At 37.2% G+C, this 23874-nt stretch overlaps 1 protein-coding gene across 8 annotated transcripts in view; it reads right to left on the bottom strand.

The window, feature by feature from the left end:
- LOC143020629 (monocarboxylate transporter 9) overlaps positions 1 to 23874 on the bottom strand; it is a 541387-nt gene that overhangs the window by 31365 nt on the left and 486148 nt on the right. The gene's annotated exons all lie outside the window — the stretch shown is intronic.

Raw genomic sequence — 23874 nt, 5'->3', positions numbered from 1 at the left:
ATATAACTAAAATAACACATTGTGCCAACAAGAGGCAGAGGAGACTGAAAAAAAGGGACCTCCGTACCATTCAAGAGGATTCTCTGATAGAGAAGACCCCAACACCCTCTGGTTGCAAATACATTTTTCCATGCCATTTCCATGAGGTGTGGCTCCACAGTGCCAGTACATGGTCTCCATGCTTGGACCAGAAAATCACTCAGTCCTATCTATTATGGCCTATCAACCTATCTTTCTCTATTCTACTTCCATTTTTTCACCCAATGAAGTCAGTACTCTAGTGCCTTTTCTTCCACACCTTCTAGCCAGACATAAAAACAACCTAGGCCTATTCACACAGCCCACATATACAAAGATTATAAACAATTCAGACATCTCCATTAAATGTAACATGCAATACACATGGGTCTACCTCAAATGAACCACACTTGACAACAGAAACTAGTATTTACCTAATTGTATTTTACAGGAAGAGAGCTATGCTCTTAACGACCCACATTGGTATCTTTCCACATCCAGTTTGTTCTTAAAGTCTTGTATAGTTTTAGCACTCTCACCACACATCAACACTCACTCAAAAAATGCCAGAGCAAAAACAAACTCTAAAGTTACTGCAAATAAACATAAATGATATCTCAAACAATCACATTGATTTACATATAAAGAAAATAGAAAGAATCCAGAGAGCAGCAACAAAAATGGCACCTGCACTTGCAAACCTATCATATGAGGAGAGATTGGCTAAACTGGAGTTACCAATGCTGGAGCAAAGAAGAGAGAGGTGACCTACTGACCATCTACAGAATCATGAAAGGCACAGAGATACTCGATAGAGAGGACTTACTAAACTGGGACAAGAGAAACACAAGAGGACATGGAAAGAAAATAAAAAACATAGCTACAGAAGAGAACTGAAGAAAAACAGTTTTCCACATAGAGTAGTGGACACTTGGAACAAACTGGATAATGAAATAGTATGCGCAAAAACCATTCATGAGTTTAAAAGCAAACTAGACACTGCGAGATACAAAGGCGGGACACTACGAGCATAGCTCCCCTTCCCGCAAAATACAACTAGGTAAATACATCAATTCTTGCACAAACACAACATACACATAACACCAATACAAGAGCCTACACTAACACCACAACCACACTACCCACATTCACTAAATATACAGCAGTTAGAGAGGACAACAAACAATACAAATGTGGACTTACAACATAAATGCACAACTGCATACTCTTCTCCAACAAAAGAAAAGCTAACAAATACTATGAATCAACACAGCTAAATTAATTACATAAATACACACACCAAAAAGCCCTTTACTCTTTAGAAGGGAGGTGACCAGCCAAGGCATGCAACCACCCTTCAACCATCATACACCCAGACAACACCATTTGTTTTCCTTTTTTATCTTGGTTCCTCAGATGAGAGGGAGGGTGGGAGGGGTGTGGAGTGTATTTAGGGATGAAATGGGTGGGAGTGTTTTTATGCCTTTCCCTTTTTGGCTACCTCCCTTGAAAGGGGGAAAAAGCCTTGGTATATGTATGTATCTTGGTTCCTTGTGGGTGAAGGCCCACTCCTGTACCCATGCACACTGCCCACTTCAGAAGTAGTGCAGCAAAGCAGAATATATCCACAGCAGCACAATTTACCTTTCTCCTACTTCTTCATTACATGGTGACTTTCCCCCCTCATCCACTCCAGAATTTATAGAGCAGAAGAGATGAAATTACTTCAGGCCATGTGTAGTGTATTCAGATTAAAACAGTGTTTAGGTTTATGGTGATATGCACCTTTTGCTTTTGTTCTGTTGATGTTTTTGTGTGCTTTGGGCACCATGCTGTAAACAAAGACAGCTTAACCTTCCTAATTTAAGGATATTAATAAAGAAACTGATTGATATGCATGGAAAAATTAAGATATAACAATGACGATGATGATCAAAGTGTTTTTGAGTGTTTTTCTGGTGGTTTAGACCAGAAAACAATGGTAACTGCACCTAGTGTGGGTACCACAGCCTCCTTCAAATATGTGTTTCAGGACGCCTGGTGTTTAGACTAGGCTAAGGGTGGCCACACCTAGTGTAGGTGCCTTTACTTATATTGCTTGCTGTTACACAACACCAGAAATCACTTGTTTGTTTGTTTTTCTCCTATTAGAGGGGAGAAGGTTTTAAGATTACCTAAATTTGTCTGAAAGTTTTGATAGCCAAGAAGCTAGACCAGATTTAAATGATGGCATCTTCCATAAAGATTGGACCGTTTAACCCTGAAGAACTACCATTTGATATTTATTTGGCTTTGTTTCAAGCACATTTAGCCACTCAGGATATAACTGATGCTGACAAAAAGAAAAATCAACTGTTTATTTGCATAAGCACTAAAATGTCTAGAATTTTAGCAAATTTGACTGCTCCAGACATGCCAACTACAAAGACATTTGATAAGCTTACTGAATTATTCAAGAAACATTTTATCACTAAGCCATCATATCACTGAAGCTGTTCTTTTCAACAATGGTGTAAAGTTGATCAAGAAACTGTGAAAGAGCTATATGCAGATCTGAAGAGACTGGCAAAGGATTGCAACTTTGGTGCAATGCTTGATGCCAGGCTGCGAGACCAACTGTTTATGGCAATTGATAAAAAACCATACTTCAAATATCTACTTATCAAGGACTTGAAACTAGAAGCCTTGACATCTTCAACACTCCTAGACTGCATTCTGTTGCTTGAAAAAGCTCACATGGGGGAATGAGAGATAGCAAACTCCAGTTCATCAGGTACACCTGTGCATAAAGTGCACAGTGAGGCTACGTCAAAGTGTAAACATTATGGTTTCCTGCATCCAAGTTCTGCTTGTAGGTTTAAAAACTTGGAATGCCGCTTTTGTGATTGCAAGGGTCATTTAGAAAATTTTTTGTAGATTTAAGCAAAATGATTCATACAAATCCACTAATACTTTGAAGCAAAATAGCTCTAAGAGTTTTAATAATGAAAATTTAAAATAATTTTCTGAACCTAAACCAGTGCATGAAAATGAGTTAGAACACCAGTGTAGTGCTTATAACTATTAAGTGGTATTGATGGTTTAATTATTCATTTAGACAACATTCTTATCTGTGCCAAATCAAGAGAAGACCAAAGTAATAAAGTTAAGCTTGTTTTAAATAAATTGGCTAAGCTAATGTCAAGTTGAATCTGGAAAAGTGCAAATTTGATAAGACTGTAATTGATTTCCTTGGTTATGTGATCTCTGGAGAAGGCTTATCTCCATCACCAAATAAAGTTAAAGCTATCCTTGATGCCCCAGTACCAAAAAACTTGCCGGAGCTACAGTCATTTCTTGGATTAGTCACTCATTATAGTAGATTTATCCATAAGTTTTCTGAAATTTTGTCACCACTCTATGATTGAACAAAAAACAATGTCAAGTTTGTGTGGTCAAAACAGTGCCAAATAGCTTATAATGTTATTAAAAAAGCTTTATGCAAACCTGATGTTTTATCATGTTTTACTGGAAAGTCAAAACTGATTCTAGAATGTGATGCTTTTCCAGCAGGTGTAGGTTGTGTATTGATACAGGTTGAAAATAATGTTGAAAAACCTATTGCATTTGCTAGTAAAAAGCTTACTTCTGCTGAGAAAAATTACCCATAGACTGACTGTGAAGGGCTAGCACTAGTGTTTGGTGTCACAAAGTTTAAATACTATCTATTAGGTAGGAATTTTGAGTTGAGAACTGATCATAAACTACTTCTTGGATTATTCAGAAAAAACAAAGCGATTCCAATACATTCAAATGCAAGATTAATCAGGTGGTCTGTTTTGTTGTTACACTATAGCTATGACCTTTTTCATAAAAGTAGTAAAACCAATGTAGTTACTGATGCTTTGAGTAGGTTACCTATTGATGATTGTATCAATTCAGATCAGAGAACATGTTAGTTGATAACCAAAAGAACTGGAAATGGCTGAAATTATGAAAAACCATTTCAAATCAGTATTCACAATAGAAAACTTACATAATTGTGAGGAAATAGAGAGATATCTCCCTCAATGAAAGAAATAATTGTAATACAAAAGGAAATCAGCGATCAAATCAAAACCCTTGACGTCAAAAAATCACATGTTCCAGACGGAATTGCAAATTGGATCCTGTAAGAATGCATGGAAGAATTAACAGACAAAATATACAATATAATTAAATTCTCACTTAAAGAGGGAAAAGTGCCACAGGACTGGAAGAAGGCAAACATTGTACCAATTTATAAGGGAGGAAACAAGGAAGATCCATCAAATTACAGACCGGTCTCCTTGACAAGCACAGTAGTAAAAATTGGTGAAAAGGTTGTCAAAAATAGATGGGTTAAACATTTGGAAGAAAAAACTATACTGAATCCAAATCAATTTCGATTCAGACATGGAAGATCATGTACAACAAACTTGATCTGCTTCTACTCAAGATTAATAGACATAATACAAGAGAGAGATGGTTGGGCAGACTGTGCCTTTCTGGACCCACAAAAGGCATTTGATAATGTACCATACAATAAACTAATAAGAATCAATAGGTGGCATCTGAGGAAAATTATTGGAATGGATGAAAGACTTCCTGAATGGGAGGAAAATGAGATTAGTAATTAGAGACAAATTCTCAAATTGGGAAGAAATGATAAGTGGTGTCCTGCAGGGATCAGTACTGGCCCTGATCATGTTTGCTATATACATAAATGACATGGACAAAGGAGTAGTGTTATATGAATTTCTTTGCAGACAACGAAAAAATACTAAAGAAAGTAAAAATGGAGGAGGATTGCAACTCAATACAATAAGACTTGGACAAGATCTGGAAATGGACTCAAAAGTGGGAAGTGAAATTCAATATCAAGAAATGAAGTACAGTATAATGGAATTTGGAAAAAGTAAAAACAGAATATCGAGAGATTATAAAATTGGTGAAGAGGTCAAAAAAGTAAACCTGGAAAAAGACCTTGGAGTGATGATCAGCAAAGACATGACACCGGATAAGCATATTAATGAAATAGTTGGAGAGATCTATAATTCATTGAGGTCAATAAAAGTGGCATTTGCCTATTTGGATGAGTAAATGATAAAAAAATTTAACTACACTAATAAGACCAAAACTATGCAGCAACCCTATGAGCACCTGGTACCAAAAAGAATATAGAGAAGTTAAAAAGAATACAAAGAGCAACAACAAAACTGGCACCAACTCTTTCCAAAATGACATATGAACAAAGACTGTCCAAATTAGAATTACCAACTCTGGAACAAAGAAGGGAAGGAGGAGACTTACTATCTATAGAATTATGAAAGGAATGGAAATCTTAGATAAGAATGACTTATTGAAATGGGACAATGGAAAAACAAGAGGACACGAAAAGAAACTCAAAAAAGGTAATTAAAGAAGAGATATAAAAATATATATATATATATACCGTATTTTCCGGCTTATAATGCGCATCGGGTTATAATGCGCACCCATGGACTTCGTTATCTCAGTACACAGATAGCGCGCATCGACGTATAACGCGCATGCCCGATCGCATTTGTCTATAACGCAGTTTTACCTCGGTATTTATATCATGTGAACGAGCTTACATGAGAAGTATTTTTCATTGGCTAGAGCCACCACTGGGAAATCTGTTGATTTGTCACTAAATTAAGTGTCAGTTTAGGCATCAATCAGGACACAACTAAGAAAAAGTCGGAACTACATGTACCGGTATATGACTTATGTTGTGCGTTGGTCCCTTATTACTTTGTAGCTTAAATAGTTTGTTGGAAATATGATCTAAAAAAGTTTATTGAAAGTAAAATATACAGAAAAATTTCGGGATTTTTACAGAAAATGTTCTTTTTATATCTTGAGGAAATAATTCATCTTTACATTTTTTATTTTTTTATTTAATACTGAAACAAACTACAATCTGTTTCGTTTTAGCTTTGAACCTGCAATGACAGTGGTGAAATAGGACAGTCTCTCATCGAGGTGACGTTTAGTTAATATAACTCCTGAAAGAGGGTGTTGTAGTCAGGTGTTTGACACGAGTTTATGAACGGCCGCAGCGGAATTTGTACCATACCTAAAGTGAAGCAACAAAGCCAACATAAGAATTCAAACTAAGATGCTGTGAACATGGGCAAATATTGATCATGTTTCATGGTGTTTAGGCCTATCTAAACATGAAAAATAAGATTCGATAGATACCTACCTATACCAAATATTTATATACGGTAGCCCATGCTGGCTTATTCTTTCATGTCACTATGGCTGTTCTTGTTCTCACGGAACGTCACGGAGAAGTGTGCCTCCCGACTTTGTGGCGGCCAACATCGTCACGTTGTTGTGAAAAAAATTACACACACAGCCGCAGAATTTTTATCGTAGGCCGTAGATAATGCGCACCGCCGGATAACGCGCACCCTCCATTTTTAGGCCCTTCCAACGGAAAAAGGTCGCGCACTATACGCCGGAAAATACGGTAGCTTCCCACACAGAACAAATTAGACAAAGAAACATTGTGTGCAAACACTATTCAAAATTTAAAGAAAAAACTTGATGCTGAGAGATACAAAGACGGATCACCATGAGCATACCTCCCTTCCCATATAATGCAACTGGGTACAACTAGGTAAATATTGAAGAGAGTAAGTACAGAAGGAGATTGCAAATCTTTTCAAGAAGACCTGGGCAAAGTCTGAAATTGGAGTATAAAGAACAAAGTGAATTTCAACACCAAGAAATGTAATATAATGGAATTTGGAAAAATTAAAAATAGAATATCTGGTCAGTACAAAATTAGTACAAAGGAAATTACAAAAATAAACTCAGAAAGAGACCTAGGAGTAATTATTTCAAACAACATAACACCAGACAAACATGTAAACAAAATAGTTTGAGAAACTTACAATTTAATAAGATCAATAAAAGTGGCCTTTGACTACATGGGTGAGGAAATGGTAAAAGAAAATACTAGTTACACTTGTAAGACCAAAATTAGAATATATTGTGTCACTATGGACACCTAGTGAAAAATAAATAAATAAATAAATAAACTAGAAAGAATTCAAAGAGCAATGACAAAGATGGCACCAACACTTAGCAAGTTGACATATGAACAAAGATTAGACATACTAAACTTATCAAATCTGGGACAAAGAAGAGAAAGAGACAATTTGATAAAAAATCTACAGAATTATGAAAAGGATAGAAATCCTTGATAGGGATGACCTACTTAAATGGGACAGAAGAAATATAAGAGGACACGAGAAGAAACTTAAGAAGGACAGTTACAGAAGAGATTTGAAAAAGAACAGCTTTCCACACAGAGTAATAGATATATGGAACAAATTGAAAGAGAAAATAGTGTGCTAAAACTATACATGATTTTAAAAAAGAACTGGATGCAGAAAGATACAACTGCATGTCACTATGAGCATAGCTTTTCTCCCACAAAATACAACTATGTAAATACATAAATCTCTCTTTGTATCCATCCCCAGATATCTATTTCTCATGACACTTTTCACCCCAAGACATTTACTTGCTTCCCTCACTCTACAATTTACCTGATACCCCATTCCTCCATTAACCCTACTACATGTGGTCCTAAATACTTAAAACTATCCACTTCCTCTAACCCCTTTAAGATTTATCTCCAACTTACAAATGATTACAAAGGATTACAAAGGCGGAGCATGCCGACAGGAGACCTTTTGATCCATATCTAGGTCGGATGCAAAAAAAAAAAAAAAAAAAAAAAAAAAAAAAAAAAAAAAAAAAAAAAAAAAAAAAAAAAAAAAAAAAAAAAAAAAACTATAATAATGTAAAAATAACAAATAAAATACATAAATAAATGCATAGGTATAGTTGAATAACAAACAAAAAGGTAAATAGTAAATGATTATAAATTGACATATAACTAATAATAGATGAAAATCAGACAGACAAATTATAACAAAACAAAAACAAATAATATAACATAAATTATAATCATTACAGCATCTTACTTAGGTATTTATCTAAATGATTCTTAAAGCTTCGAACTGAACAACATTGCACTACCTGTGCAGGAAGTTTATTCCATTCATTAACTACACGGTTGGCAAAGTTGTTTCTACCTACTTCCAAATTGAATCTATTTCCGGACACTTTGAGACCATTGTTTCTTGTCTGATTCTCATTCAATGTGAAAATTTTGTCACTTTTGATGTTGTCAATTCCCTTTAAAATCTTAAAGACCTGTATCAAGTCACCTCTGAGTCTACGCTTTTTTAGGGAAAACAGATTCATGTGCTTAAGTCGATTTTCGTATGATTTATTTTTGATATTTGGAATCAGTTTTGTGGCTCGCCGTTGTACTTTTTCCAGTCTGTCAATGTCTTTAATGAGATTCGGTGACCATACGGAAACAGCATATTCCAAATGTGGACGAACTAACGATTTATATAGCTTGTTAATGAGTGATGGACTTTTGAAATCAAAAGATCGCGCAATCAATCCCAGAATCTTATTTGCTTTCTCAGAGGCTGAAATACATTGCTTGGATGATTTGAGGTCGTTACTGATAATTACGCCGAGATCTTTTTCACTATCCACTTTTGTTAACGAATTTCCAAATAACTTGTAATCGTACTTACTGTTATTTTTACCTATGTGCATTACCTTGCATTTACTTGTGTTAAATTTCATTAGCCACTTTTCAGACCATTGCTGTAATTGATCTAAATCTTCTTGAATATCTAATTGGTTTGAGTGATCATTTGCCACTCCGCACAGTTTTGTATCATCAGCAAATTTGGAAACAGTAGATTTTAGTCCATTGTCTATATCATTTATATATACTATGAATAGAAGTGGCCCAAGAACGGAACCCTGAGGAACTCCACTTGCAACATTTTTCCATCCAGAAGTTTTTCCATTTAAAACAACTCTCTGTTTTCGACCTGATACCTGACACTCTGTCCATTTGTACATCTCATCTAATCTCATCACTGTACTTTTACCCAAATTTACTTTAAAATTCCTCCTACTACATTCTTAAACTCTGTCATTAACTGCTTTAGATCCTTTGCTGATCTAGCCACAAAATTAGTTTCATCAACAAACACAATCGGTTCACCTCCCACCAGACATGGGTATGATTATGATTACTAACCAAAAAATCAAAATCCATGGCTGTGATTACATAATCATAATTAAATCATAATCAAAAAGCTTGAAATTTGTGCCATCATAATCACATCAAAATTTACTCTGCAGTGGTAATGATAGTTAGATAATAATCAATTTTTTCTTGATAATAATCACTGATTAAAATGTGATTATTGTGATTATTTATTTGTAATTTCCATGAAACAATTTACTTTCAGGTCAAAGTATGCTTTGAAAGCATTGGCACCATCTCATGTTTTTACTTGCTTGTCTACCATGATAAAGGTGAAGATGGGGTAAAGTGGACCACTGGTGCGAAGTGGACCACTGCCTCTCCCACCAATGATATGTAATTTCAAATAGCAGGTGCAATAGCTTTCAGTAACAATGTAAATTGCCTATGAGCTTTGGTAATGAAAAAAAAAAAAAAATTAACTGAAGGGATCTAAGTTCAGACTTTTGCAATATTTGAAATTTAGATATCTTTGGTCTTATCAAGTTCTTTATTGGGATAATTTCACCCACCCAACATGCTTGTACATGCATATACTACAGTCTATGCATGGCAAACAACACGTTTGTGCATGCATACTCTGCTGGCTTATACTGTATAAGGTAGACAGCTGGTAGAGACTCATCAGTTATCACTCCATTCCTCAACAAGAACATCTCTAAGTCATCATGAATAAACCAATACTGGACCATTTTCATGGCAGCTCTAAGACAGCTCCTATTACTCAAGTGCAGCTGAAATACAAGCACTGTGACAAAGTTGTTAGTGGGAATATTTGACGGACTTCAAATTTCCATACTCACATGAAGGTAAGGTAGCATGTAATTGTATCATATTATATATATATATATATATATATATATATATATATATATATATATATATATATATATATGTAAATATATATATACAGTGTGTATATATATATATATATATATATATATATATATATATATATATATATATACATATATATATATATAAAGGAAATATAATAGAAAAAAAATAGCTTATACCAAATAGCATGATTTCAGGACTAAATGAATTAAATAACTGTCTGGCATTAGAAAAAAAAAAGACATAATGGGAATTGTAGAAACAAAATTAAAAAGTCCTCTACCACCAAATACTGTGGGACAAAGTCTATACAACCATTGGATGAAAAATAAAAAGGAGAAACAGGGTGGAGTCATGCTTTTGACTAGGAAAGGCTTAAATGTGACCAAGATAACAAAGAAAAAATAATGTGGAATTTATTATGATGAAAGTTGAAAACAGTGACATGAAAAATAGACAATTTGTAGTAATGTAGCCCTTAAAACACAGTCTTGGAAAGAGAGTGATCATTCCAAAATGTTGGAAGACACAAAGAATGCACTGATTTACTGAAAGAAGGAAATATAGTAATTATGGGTGACTTTAACTCAAAAGAAATACGTTGGGAATAAATGACAGTGAAAGGTGGAGAAGACCTCTGGGTAAGAATACTACTGGATATGACCATTGAATACACAATGACTCAATGGGTAAAGGAAAATACCAGATATAGAAACATTGAGGAACCATCAAGACTAGATTAAATACTTATGTCAGAGCATGAAATTGTGAACAGAATAGAATACAAAACACCAATTGTGAAAAGTGACCACTTACTACTGGAGTTTGAACTAAAAGAACAATTTAATTTGAAAAAAAAAATGAGAGACATAGAAAAGGAAGACTAATGTAAAACAAAATGGATTTTGAGAAACTCAGAAAATTCTTTCAAAATGTAAATTGGGAAAACTTCTTAAACGAAGAAACAAAGATGGAAGAGAAATGGAACTCACCAAAAGAAATTTACAATGAGGGAATAAACATATGCACCAAAATAGAACAAAGAGAGGGTATACATTATGTGTTGGTACAACAAAAAATGTAGCGAGGCTAAAGATAGAAGAGACAAAGCTTGGAAAAGATGGGGGAAAAAAAAGAGTAAGAAATTCATATGTAAAAATATGCAGAGATGAAAAGAGAAAATATAAAAAAGACACAATAAAAAATGCAAGGAATAACCTAAACTATTGAACAGGTATGTAAATGGCAAACTAAAAGATAAACAAGAAATAATAACACTGTGTCAAGGGAATAATGAATATAAAGATGTAGAAATGGCTGAAATTATGAACAAACATTTAAAATCTGTATTCACAATGGAAAGGTTACAAAACTGGGAGGAAATACAGAAAGATAGCCCCCAATAAAAGAAATAATTGTGACACAGAAGAAAATTAGAGACCAAATAAAAAACCTTGATGTCAGAATATCACACAGTCCAGATGAAATTGCAAACTGGATATAAAAAGAATACAGAGATGCGTTGATGGACAAAATATACAAGATTAATGACTACTCATTCAAAGAAGGAAAGATATCACAGGACTGGAAAATGCAAATTTGTACCAATACATAAAGGACGGGGCAAGGAAAATCCAACTAACTATAGACTGGTCTCCCTTACAAGCACAATAGCAAAAATATGTGAAAAAGTTATCAAAAGTAGATGGGTTAAACATCTGGAAGAAAAAAATATACTGAATCCAACATAATTTGGATTTAGACAAGGAAGATCATGTGCCAATCTTGACTTGCTTCTACTAGAGACTAATAGAAATAATACAAAAAAGGGATGGATGGGTGGATTGTGCTTTTCTAGATCTACAAAAAGCATTTGATAAAGTACAAAAAAAAAAAAAAAAAAAAAAAAATTAAGAAAAATGGAATCAATAGGTGGTATCAAAGGAAAATTATTGGAATGGATGGAAGACTTCTTGACTGGGAGAAAAATGAGGGTAGTAATTACAGATAAATACTCAACCTGGGAAGAAATGATAATTGGTGTCCTGCAAGGTATTATATATAATACCCACATTAAAACAAATGATACCTTCTAATAACCCAGCAGCCTAAAAACCAATATCATTATCATCCACCCTACTAGTTACATCCCTAATCATCCTCAATACTTTCATTTCTGCTGCCTGAACTTTATATGTTGTCTTCGATTTTAGAGTCCAGGTTTCTGAGCCATAAACAAGGATAGGTCTCAAAGTAGTAGTATAAATTGTACACTTACTTTTTATTTGTATGTGCCTGTTCTTTGGCAAAGGGTACAACATGCACACATTTGGATTGCATTTAGCTATTGTTGTTGATCTCTGCTTCTTACCTTGTGTCATCATTTTGCATAACACCTAGATGCTTAAAATCATTTATTGATTTAGCCTTTAGTTTTCTAGAAAGATGTTACATTCTTTTCCTTTATTTCTACTAAATTTGACTATTTCTCTTTATGTTCTACATATTCTACATATCCTACCATTTCTGTATTTCACCTTGGAGATCAGCAATATTGCTCGCCAAGACTATCACATCATCTGCATAGGCTAGCATTATAATCCTCTACTGATTTGTTCATATTTATTTCATACACTTATCCGTATACATTATAACCCCTTTGATATGTTGACGCCTACATAGGAGTCATGAGGAGCGAGGGGGTATATGAGGATGTTGGAATTGGCATCTTGATTATATTTTGTAGTTGTAGCTGAGCTCCCATATTCTGTGAACTGGCCTGATCATATTTTCTGTGGTTATTAACATTCAGAGTGAGAGAGAATGAGTAATACAGTTGTAACTTTATATTTCATAATGTGAGTATTGTGATGCATCATCATACGTCAGGTAGCTAATGCTGCCTGCGAGAATTTGACTCATATTGAAGAGGTTAAACAGTAATGGAGATAAAACTCAACCCTGTCTCATCCTGGACTCCTTACACAATCCACCATCTTTTTTTCTATACCTTAATTTGACATTTTGTATCCTACATTACTAACCATTATGATATACCATATGCATGCAAGATGCCTGAAAGGCACTGGCCTTTTGCAATCCCTACCTCCAATCTTGCAACTTTCACATTTCCTAATGATAAACAACTGACTCAAATTACACAACACTACATCACCTCATCGTCCAATGAACTGACACAAGCACCTAACGTCACCAGGCAGTTCATTAACCTTTAATTAGACATACCAAGCTACATTATTATAACTCCAATATATACAAATAGTCTAGCCACATCCACAAATAATATTACTAAACCTGTTACAATACAACTACCACATATAATATCTATTATTATCACAAATACATTTCCTATGTGACAACCGACACCAGGCATGCTTAGATAGGCATATTCCCTTTTATATATGGCGACTGTGTCGCCAAAGATAGAGGAGACTAGGGGAGCCACTCTCCCTTACTCATCAGGGGAGATTATATCCCAAAGCTGTAAAAACATCAAGTACCTGCTAATAAACCAAGAAAACCCAGAAATGGTATATGTTACCCCACAAGCCCCATTGTGTAGCCCCAACCTAACAGCTACAATTATACATACCAAGCTACATTATTATAACTTCAATACATACACCATGTCTAGCCACATCCACAAATATTACTAAACCTGTTACAATGGCACCAACACATAATATATATTATTATCACAAATACATTTCGTATGTGACAATCGACACCTAGCACGTTTAGATAGGTATATCCCCTTTTATATACGGTGACTGTGTCGCCAGAGATAGAGTAGACTAGGGGAAACACTCTCTCTTACACCAACCAGAGGAGATTATATCCCCAAGCTGTAAATACATCAAGTACCTGCTAATAAACCAAGAAAACCCGAAAATGGTATATGTTACCCCGCTAAGCCCCATTGTGTAGCCCAAACTAACGGCTACATACTGGCGGCAGCAGTGTTCCAAAAGTAATCACGCCCATCCGAAGAGGCCACTCGCACTGCCAGTGTAGCTCCAACTTAATGGCTACATATTGGTGGCAGCAGTACTCCACGAGCACCCACGCGCATCCGAGGAGACACCGCTCGCACAGCCAGAGTAGCCCCAACCTAACAGCTACATATTGGCGGCAGGCGGTGGTCCTATGCCTCCAAGGAAGAGGCCGCCCATCCACGAGTACCCGACTAAAACCGTCGTCACCTGCCAAACCGCTCATCCACGACTACCCACGTCTACCAGAATGTCTGCCGCCAACCAGTTCGACTGCCATCATTGCCTAACCAAGTCTGCCGACTGCCAGAAATGTCTGCCAACTCTCACAGGTATAACCTACAGTTGTAGATCCTGAAGAGAGTCGGTGGTGAAATCGATAAGGCATTTGATACCAAACCACCTGATGGCAGTTTGCTACCAATCAGAAGAGAGACCGCTGTCTGAGTAGGAGAGACCGCCTGTCCTCGACTCCTCACACTACCCCTCCGCAGCATGCCGGTTACAAGACTATCCATACTAAACCCCCCATCCCGTAGCGTGTCTGAGTAGCTATTCACCAGTTACATGACTAGAACCGTCAGCCCAAACCAGTGATTCCCAGCAACGCAGCATCAAGACTTCAGCCAACCCAACGCATCACCGCATCAAAAATCAATCAAGTCACAAGAACTCCTATTATAACGCATCGAAGCCCAGTATCAAGCCCAGCGCATCGGCTCCAAGACTTCAATCACGCTCCTGGAATCCAACCCAGACTGGAAATCGTAACACCTACCCATAAGACTTCATTCAGCCCCGCGCACCTACTTCGAGCTCACCCTTCACCTCCACCCACTCCACCCCTCCCTCCACCCGAGACGGCGAAGGGTCCCTATCCGGTCCAGTATACACACCACCCCTCCACAACATTCCCCTCCAAACAACCACTCCATCCTCCCAATCGACCTCGCCAACTCCAACACTCCAACCCACCCCACTCCCGTGAGTATCAAACATAACACCTCTAATGTACTTTAATATTTTTAGACCTTCACGTATGGAGTCTGCTAGAAATTTCGCGTCGGTCGGTCGAGTGTAGCCGACGAGTGACCGCAACACTACCCACATTTGCACCTACACCCACTCCCTCCACGCTGTAGCCTACAGCAAGGACCACTCCAACAACCTCCACCCACTCCACCCCCTCCCTCCGATCGAGACACAAACAGCACGAAGAAACTGCAAACGTCAACAAAATCTCAGACAAATTATCACCAACTTCTTTGAAGCACTGTCAGTCTCCAATCACCCAACGGTGCGTCTGGACTATGCATCGGATCCACGTAGATCTGTAATAAGTACCCTGTTTCCCAAATTTTTACACATCACTACACAAATATGTAAATAAATTCAATATAAATAGATACAATCTAATAAGTACATACACATACAGGAGAAACAATGATTAAGTAATGCATTAAACAGAATCCACATGTTAAAGACATAAAGTTATAATCACAAAATTCACTGTTAATTCTTCAAATCAACAACCTAAAGCATTCAATCGAATCAACATTCATAAGACTTAAAGCAAAAAATGCAGAACCAAATCTTCAAATCTACATAGATCTACCACAATAGCTGTACATATCAACAGCTAATGCAAATATACAAATAATACAAAAATAGAGATAATATTCTCTACATATTACCAAACACTATGTAAACATATAAATTCCCAGAAATACTGTATAGTGTATTTTGACGCAATATACTTGCAAGATATTTTTCAAACTCATTCTACAAAATATAAAGTACAAAACACAATATTATGGCACACAAACCTACCATCATGTACTCAAATATAATTCTTGTTAACCCATATATAACATCTCAATATCACATTAACTTTAAACTACTTCAGATGATCACACCCAAGAAAATGAACACACCAGCAAATTTCACCCCACCCGCCCCAAATAAGACTCACAGGCAGTCACCCAAAGCCAACACACAATAAAGTAATACAAACCAAGGAAAACACAGCAACAAATCCCAAATTTGAACAAAACCAACACATAAATTAGAAACCATGCATTTTCTCTAAATATTCCACCCATAATAGATGCAAGATGTTCTGCATTTCAAAAAGTTAACTAGTATAAACGATTCCTTACCAAACCCATTCCATCTATAAAAAATCTCTACCTTTCTTCAGATCATGACCCAGGAATAATATAATTTTATGTGAACAGTCATATCTTAATTATATCAAACTCAAAACTATACAAACTCCATTAATTGCAGATATAATATAACCATCTCCTGTATACATTAGTCTAAACTCAAAGTTAGATTGCACAAACTCCCATGCATTTCATCTTACCAACTCAACTCTGAAAAAATATAACTGAAAAACCCAACCTACATTCAGAAAGATCTCACAAAATTCAAGAAAGACACATCCTCAAGATAAAATAACAAAACTTCCCACACAAGACTTTTTGGCAAAAATGGAGAAAGAAAAAGAAGAAATGAAAGTCCAAGAGGTGTCATCCCCAAAAGAACTTGTTTGATAGATACTCCAAGGAAAAATCAAAGGTGGGAAACGACAGTTTTTCAGGGTTTCAAAGAAACCCAGGTTAAATAGGCAAAAGCTTAGATATAGAGAAGTTAGATAAAGTAATACATTAAGAAATCGCGAAGTAAACGACTTAAGGGAAGAAATCATAGATTTAAAACTGGATTACTAAGCTGTACTTAGGGAATTTATTACTTTGCGTAAGAGTAATGAGCAAATGATTAAAGAATTAAGTTACCTAAAGAGCGAAATTGAAATTCTCAAAAGAGAAAACGAAAGAATGAAGAATGACAAAAATAAAAGTGAAGAACTGAAAAAGGAGGTCAAAGAGCAATTAAAAGTAGTGACCGGAAAGGTGGAAGAGTCAAAGAAACAGACCTCATAAAAAAAAAAAAAAAAAAAAAAAAAAAAAATCAATGGAAACAAGATCAGGAAAAAAAAAAAAGCTTTTAGAGAAATAGTACATAAGCAGATGGAGGAAAATACAAAAGAAACAGTTATGAAAGTACATACATATAACAAAGGTTTTTCCCCCTTACTTGGGGGGTAGCCAAAAAGACAAAGGCATAGAAACCACTCCCACCCATTCCATTCCCTACATATTCCACTCCCCTCCACCCTCCTCCCTCCCTCTTACCTTGGCACCTCCTGGATGACGGGTCATCCCTGCATCCTGTCCACTGCCCTGGGTCAGAAGCAGTGTCGCAAGACACAGCACATCCACAGCAAGGCCGCTTCATAAATTCGGCGACCCCGCCCCTCTCCGTCCCCTCATGCAGAAAAAGAGAAGACGGGGAGAAATCCCTTCGGGCTGCGTCAATTTTTTTCTCATACATACTCCCTCACCCCCATCCCCACCCACTCCCCCTCATGCATGACAGCATCATCCATATACAAGTCCATTCACCCCTATCTTCTGTCATCTCCCGTCCTTCCTCAACAGACATTCCTTTCTTTTGTAATGCCCCTTTCACCCCATCCATCCATATCATCCTAGGGCCCCCCCTCATATTCACTCCTACCACCTCTGCCTTCCACACCTCTTTTACTAATCTTTCTTCACTCATTCTTTCCATGTGTCCAAACCATCCTAATACTCTTTCATCAACCCTATCTCCCAGCTCCCTTTCCACCCCTGTTCTCCTCCTCACCTCATTTCTCACTCTATCTAGCTTAGTAACCCCTATCATACTTCTCAGACATTTCATCTCAAACACATTCAAACTCCTTCTCTCTTCCTCTCTTATGTTCCATGTTTCTGCCCCATACAGTGCTGTTGGCACAATCACTCCTTCATATAATCTTCTCTTAGCATCTATTCCCAGATGTCTATTTCTCATTACACTTTTTAATCCACCAAGGCATTTACACGCTTCTCTCAATCTACATTCTACCTCCACCCCCACTCCTCCCTTTCCTGCCACATTCGCACCCAAGTATCTAAAACTATCCACTTCCTCCAGTCTTAATGCTAACTTGACCCTTAATGCTAACTTCCAGCTTGCTGTCACTCTCTCCCCTTGTACATCTCATCACCTTACTTTTACCCACATTTATCTTCAGCTTCCTTCTTTCACACACCTTCTCAAACTCTGTCACTAACTTCCTCAATCCCTCCTCTGGTCCTGCTACAAACGCAGTGTCGTCAACAAACAACAATTAGCTTATTTCTCACTGTTCTCCATTTTCTTTAACCATCTCCAACCCCTGACCCACTACCCTTGCATTCGCTTCTCGCACCACCCCATCCATGTATAGATTGAACAGCCAGGGCGACATAACACATCACTGACGAAGTCCCACCTTTACCTCAAACCATTCACTCTCTCCATTTCTAATCCTAACACAAGCTCTACTGTACTACTCTCGTAAAAACTCTTGACTGCTCTTAACAGCTTTCCTCTTATCCCATATATATGCAGTACCTCCCACAGTGCCTTCCTGTCTTCCCCGTCGTAAGCCTTTTCCAGATCCATAAAAGCCCAAAAAACATCCTTACCTTTTCCTATAGCTTTCTAACATATCTGTCTTACAACAAAAATCTGATCTACACAACCCCTACCTGTCCTAAAACCACACTGTTCCTCACCAATTACTCCCTCTGTTCCTCTCCTAATCCTCTCAATCAAGACCCTCCCATAAGCCTTCCCAACTACACTCAACAAGCTGATCCCATTGAAACTACTACACTCACAATTGTCCCCATTTCCCTTGTAAAACAGGCCCTCCTCCAGTCCTCCGGCACTCTACCCTCTCTTAAACAAACATTAAATAACCTCACCAGCCAGTCCATCATAACTGTACCTCCTTTCTTCAGAATTCTGCATGGCATCCATCCAACCCAGGTGCCTTACCTGCTCTCATCATCTTAATAACTGCTTTCACTTCATATTTCCCTATTTCTCCTCCATTTTCCTCACTCATCACTCTCATTTTCTTGGTGCTTCCCACTGCAACTACCTTTCCCTCCCTATCCTCCTTCACATTTAGCAACTCCCTAAAATACTCCGCCCACCTTCCTCTCACTGCCTTCCCTTCCATTATCATCTCTCCATCTGCACCTTTTACCTTTTCTTCTCTACTTGATTCGCCTCCTCTTCCTCTTATAATTTTTTCTAAAACATGTTTTTTTTTATTACTTTAAAAATTTTCTACGATACTCTTACTCCATTTCACATATGTTCTCCTCTTTGCTTCCTTTATCTTATGCTTAACTTCCCTTCTCTTTACTTTGTACCTCTCATACGATTCCCTCTTCCTAATTTGTAGCCAATCTATGAATGCCTGCTTCTTCTCTTCTACATCCTTCTTTGCTTCCTCATCCCACCACTCGCTACCATTCCTTCTATTTACCCCTGCCCTCCTTGTTCCACACACCATCTTTGCACACCTTATGACTCCCTCCTTGAACCATCCCCATTCCTCCTCCACTCCTAGTTGTACTCTATCCTTCACTCCCTCCCACTCCTCTCTCAGCTGCTTCTTCATATACTCATTCTCCTTTTTTTTTCTCATTTAAGCAGTTCACTCTAAGTACCTCCTTACCTTCTGCCCTTTTCTTTCTCCACCTATTCTCCACTCTCAATTTACCTTCCACCAGAAAATTATCTGATATTCCCCCACTCTCTTCCCTTAGAACATGTGCATCCTTAACTCTTCCTACCACACTCCTGGTCATCACCATATAGTCTATTAATGCTCTATCTACCACCCTTCCATCCACCACCCTCTCCCATGTGTACTTATGCTTGACTTTCTTCCTAAACACTGTATTTGCTCTCATCAACTCTCTTTCAAGACACATCTCCACCATCGATTCTCCACTACGATTTTTACCTCGAACTCCATACTTCCTAATCACTCCGTCCATTAGTTCGTTTCCTACCTAGCATTAAGGTCTCCCAATACAACTACATTGACATTTCTCACTAATCCCTCTATGCACTCATGTATATATACCCATAAGCCTCCCTTTTCTTTACACTTCTCAATACCAGGTCCATACGCACTTACAAAAACCCACATCTCCCTGCCCAGCTTCACCTTTATCCACATCAACCTTGATGAAACCTCCTTCCACTCCACTACACGCTTACTTATCTCTTCACTTATTAGTATAGCCACCCCTTCTCTCCCTCGTCCCCTCTTCACTACTGAGTACCTCCCAGCTACACTCCCAAACTCACACTCGCCCTTCCCTTTCATTTTAGTTTCACTCAAAGCCAGCGCATCCATCTTTCTTCTCGCAAACATACTGCCTATCTCTTCCGTTTTACTCTCATCTGTACCACATCCACGCACATTAAAAGACCCAAACCTTTGGGTACTGGTTGGAAAACTCCCAGACCCTCTTATGCCTTTACTTTTTTTTTTTTTTTTTTTTTTATAGGAATATCTCCTTTGGGGCTACAGGTAGTAGGACTCCTAATCCCATCCCCCGTCCCGTTTTTTGTTGCCTCTTACGACTCAAGTGGAAAGACTTGGTGGTAGCATTCACTTCCCCCACCACAGGATAGGCAAAAAAAGAAATGAATATTCAGAGAAATGGTACAGGACAGTAACAAGGGGTTGGGGGAGAGCATAACAGAGGGACAGTCGTAGTATAAAAGTGTCATCATTTCTCTATGAACAGTCTTTCTCTATCACAGACAAAATGATGTTTGGCTCTGGTCGTTCGGGACGCCCCATATAGACCCTAAAGTATCACCCGCATGCTACTCTGCCACAATAACATGCAGCCAATACCCCAGACGGGGTGAGAGACACAGTTGACAAAGGTAAGTGCATTGTGGTCCATGGTATCCAGGAAAAAACATGATATGTATAGATACCAGAGAGAAAAGGAGGAGAAGGAAATAGCTAAGGAAATCTTGAAAGAAATACAGGATGAAGGGCAAAATTTTGATAAAGAAATCGACGAAATCCACAGGATAGGCAAATATTAAAACAACAACAACAACAACAACATAGACCTCTGAAAATAAAACTAAGAACTCAAATGATAGCCGAGCAGGTATTATCTAAAGCGGTCAAATTGGCAAGCAGTGAGAAATTCAAACATATTTGGACAAAAAAAGGAAATGAGTGATGAGGAAAAAGAGAAAGACAAAGCTCTCAGAATTGAAGCCAATGATAGAAATGAGAAAAGAACAGAGATGAAAAAAAACAACGATTTTTTGTTTTAGAGTGGTAGACTTAGGACTGAAAAAACGGTACATCAAAAAATGGGAACTTAAAAAAAAAAAAAAAAAAAAAAATGGCATACACAAATATCAATCACATGATCTCTGGAATCAATGAACTAAATGACTATCTAGAAATAGAGAAACCTGACATTATGGGAATTGTGGAGACATAATTGAAAGGACCTTTATCAACAAGTATAGTGGGACACTGTCTATACAGCCATTGGGTGAAAAATAGAACAGACAAGCTGGGAGGAGGTGTCATGATACTGACCAAAAAAGGTCTAAATGTGACAAAGATTAATGAAGGCCAAGGCAATGTAAAAGTAATTATGATCAAAATTGTAAACAGAGATGAAAAGCAGAAAATTTGTAGCAGTGTATGTACCACCAAAAACACAGGCTATTACTGAATCCTGGATCAACATGGCTGATAAATATTTCCTTTCGGAAATCGAAATAGAAGGATATAAGTTTTTCACAAGGATAGGGTTAGCAGGAATGGGGGAGGTGTAGCACTTTTCGTTAAAAATACATTAAACTGTATAATCAACAATTCGATTAAGGAAGAGGACTATCCAGAATCTATTTGGGTAGAGATTATAGGCAAGAATAAGAAAGTTATTATTGGCATCTTGTATAGACCTCCTAACCTCAGCATTGAGCAGACTGATCCCCTGATTCATGAAATTCACAGAGCGTCCCAGTACAAAAAACGTTGTGATCATGGGAGATTTTAATTATAGAAACATTGACTGGGAAACATTAATAGATCATGAAGCGAAGAAATTCCTAGATGTGGTGCAGGATAATTTCCTAAAACAATTAATTACCGATCCTACGAGGGGACAAAATACCCTGGACTTAATTTTAACAAATAATGAGCACCAAATTAACAGCGTAATAGTGGGAGATGGTCTAGGCTCTAGCGATCATCAAGAAATAAGATTTAATTTATTTGGGAAAAATTAAAAAGTACGAATAACATTCAAGTACCAGACTTCAGGAAAGCAAACTTTGACAATATAAAAACCTATTTAAAATTGAATACGAAATGTCATGCGGACGTTTTGAACATTGTCGGGTCTCGGTGCGGGGCTGGGGGTCAGGCCAGGACTAGGGGTCGGATCACGGAGAGTAATATGCATACCTTGGGTCAGGTCATTTGGGGGCGAGGGCCCAACGGTCAGGTCAGCGATTTGGAAGAAATGTATAGCAATCTAACTGATCTAATTATTAATGCACAAAACACATTTATCCTAAAGTCAATACGGAAAAATAGTAATACTCCCAAATGGATGACGGACATATTGAAACATGAGATCGGAATGAAAAGAAGACTTTACGTATAAATAAAAACCGGGGAATCACACCTTAGAACAAGATATAACGAAATGGCAAACCTGGTTAAAAGGAATACACGTACAGCGAAACGTAATTATGAAATCAAGGTTGCCAGTCAAGCAAAATCCAACCCAAAGGGTTTCTTTCACCTCTATAGAACAAAAAATAAAGAAAGAATGGGAGCATTTAAAAATGATGAAAATGTCATGATATAATTGGAGGAAAAAAATGAGTGAGGAGTTTAACAATGATTTTATATTGGTGTTTACTAATGAGAGGTTAGATAAAGTACCTGACTGCGATCTGATTTACAGAGGGGATGAAGAAAGTAGTCTATCTAATATCAGCATTAGTAAAGAAGTAGTCAAGCAGATTGAAAGACTTAAAGCTACAAAATCTCCGGGTCCAGACGAAATTTTTCCAAGAATGCTTAAGGAGTGTAAATTTGAAATCTGCGACTAGTTAACTGAAATATTCAATTAATCGGTAGACACTAGTTTTGTGCCAACTGTTTGGAGGCAGGCAAACGTTGTTCCTGTTTTTAAGAAGGGAGATGGATCGTCTATATGCAACTACAGGCCAATCAGTTTGACATCGGTTATAGGAAAAATGCTTAAACCAATAATAGTAAATAGACTCAGAGAACACATCGAAGGGCATAAATTAATTCGTGATTCACAGCATGGTTTCTCTAAGGGTAAGTCATGTGTGACTAATCTTCTATCCTTTTACACTTAAGTATATAAGGCATCAGATAACAATGATGATTACAATGTTATTTACTTTTACTTTAGCAAAGCGTTCGACAAGGTGCCACACTAGAGACTATTAAATAAAATCAAAGCCCATGGCATAGGAGGAAAAGTGTTAGAATGGATTAGAGCTTGGATTAGTAACAGAAAACAGCGGGTCACCATAAATGTAATAAAATCTAGGTGGGGCAATGTTACTGGTGGGGTCCCCCAGGGCTCGGTTTTGGGTCCCTTGTTGTTCATCATGTACATAAACAACTTAGACGATGGGATGAATAGGGATGTTAGTAAGTTTGTGGACGACATTAAAATAGGACGCCTAATTAGGTCAGGAGACGACGCAGAGATTCTGTAGGATGATCTTAATAAATTGTTCACATGGTCAGTGAAATGGCAAATGAATTTCAATATCTCTAAGTGTAATATGTTAAACATAGAGCTACACAACCCCGAAAATAGATACAGCTTAGATAACACG

Source organism: Oratosquilla oratoria, chromosome 40 (assembly GCF_046742065.1).
Source record: "Oratosquilla oratoria isolate Oo_2021 chromosome 40, ASM4674206v1, whole genome shotgun sequence".
Lineage (NCBI taxonomy): Eukaryota > Metazoa > Arthropoda > Malacostraca > Stomatopoda > Squillidae > Oratosquilla > Oratosquilla oratoria.
Note: the sequence above shows the minus strand (reverse complement) of the source record. Positions and strands in the feature narration are given on the sequence as shown.